The sequence below is a fragment of the Elephantulus edwardii genome, unplaced genomic scaffold (assembly GCF_000299155.1).
Source record: "Elephantulus edwardii isolate Elephantulus edwardi_28Jun2011 unplaced genomic scaffold, EleEdw1.0 scaffold00043, whole genome shotgun sequence".
NCBI lineage: Eukaryota > Metazoa > Chordata > Mammalia > Macroscelidea > Macroscelididae > Elephantulus > Elephantulus edwardii.
In genome coordinates, this window is record NW_006399793.1 from 17,275,863 (window position 1) to 17,277,413 (window position 1,551).

Below are 1,551 nucleotides of genomic sequence, written 5' to 3' on the forward strand. Positions count from 1 at the left end.
TATTCGGTAATAACATATCAGATAAGGGACTTATATCCAGAATTTATGAAATACTTGAGCACCACAACAAGATAAAGGTAAATAATCCAAGAGATGTTTCTTTAGGTTAAAAAATGGAAAGCGCTAGGAGGAATGACTCCTCAATATATAAGGAGCTTCCTGTGGAGTGAAATGAAATTTTGTCTAGTTACAAAACATCTTCATGAAAATATTTTGTGACTAAATCGAGTTGATAATTCCATAACATTGTGTGACCCTAAAAGGTACCTTTAAAACATTTGACTTAATGTTATGTGAATTCTGCCCCAATTTTGCAAAATCGACAAAGTATTAACTGATATTAGAACTATCCAAAAAAGGGAAAATATGTTCTTCTGAAGAAAGCAAATTTTGTAAAAGGAGAAGGGAAGTGTGGTCAGTGACACCACTGGATGTTGGTAAGGTGATGTATATCTGTTAATGTAGACAACCTTTCTGAGCTGGCACCTTGGCAGCCGCTCTCATTTTAATTCTCCAGGAATCAACGAGTCTCTGATATTAATTTGAAGTATGCCCCCTCACTGAAGAAGACTATGAAAATCTTTGGTTTTTAGTCACGGATTATTTTCATTCTTTTCTCAACTAGATTTTATTCTTACATGATCCAGATCCAGTTAATATGCTTCCTTAGCCTACACTATTTTTGTCCCAAATCAGTCCACTCAGAATTTTTGCTTTTTGGCAGTATCATTAAAAGGAAAATCTAAGTCGTTTTATCTTCTTTTGCTTTTCACTCACATTAAAGTTAATATCTTTATCAATTATATTGCAAAGGTCATTTTACTTCTAATTGACTCTGCAAAATGCTCTCTTGCTAGATCCCTATTCTAGGAAAACATTTTGTCTTTCAATTTGCATGTGATTGCAGCTCAGCTCTCTCTCTCTCTCTCTGTGTGTGTGTGTGTGTGTGTGTGCTCGCGCACACTCATGTGCCTTAATTCTCAGCTGCTTGTCTTCAGCATTTTGATTTTTGGAGACAATTTTATATTTCTATGTTCTTGATAGAGAAAGTAGCATACAACTGGAATCCTTCCTCCAAATGGACACAAATTGGACCAAGTTATGGAGGACATCAAAGATAAAATGAAGGGGCTCTGGTGGCCCCATAGTAAGGAGCCATGCGACTATCACAAAGAGAGGCAGTTCAAATCTACCAGTTTCTCGAAGGGAGTAAGATAAATGCAATTTACAGCCTCTGGAAGATCAGTCATGAGTCGGTTCTGACTCAACATCTCAAAACCATAACAGAATAAAATGCAAAATATTGAGCGCTCAAAATTTTGTGTGTTTTCTATTTAACCTTTTCTTTTTTATTTCTTTGCTTAATCAACAAATACTTTTTGAGTATGTACGATGTACCACACACTAAGAATACTAAGATAAGCAACAAAGACTTGGTCTAGGGCTTTTTGATATTTATAATCTATTTTAATATCTTGATTCTCAACAGTATCTGGACTCTAACTATGGTGGCCTAGTGGTAAGGAATTTCCACTGCCAACCCAAGGCACA

At 35.7% G+C, this 1,551-nt stretch overlaps 1 pseudogene; it reads right to left on the minus strand.

Annotated features, from left to right (window-relative positions):
* Window positions 1-1,551, minus strand: part of LOC102868895 — a 99,610-nt pseudogene that overhangs the window by 36,375 nt on the left and 61,684 nt on the right.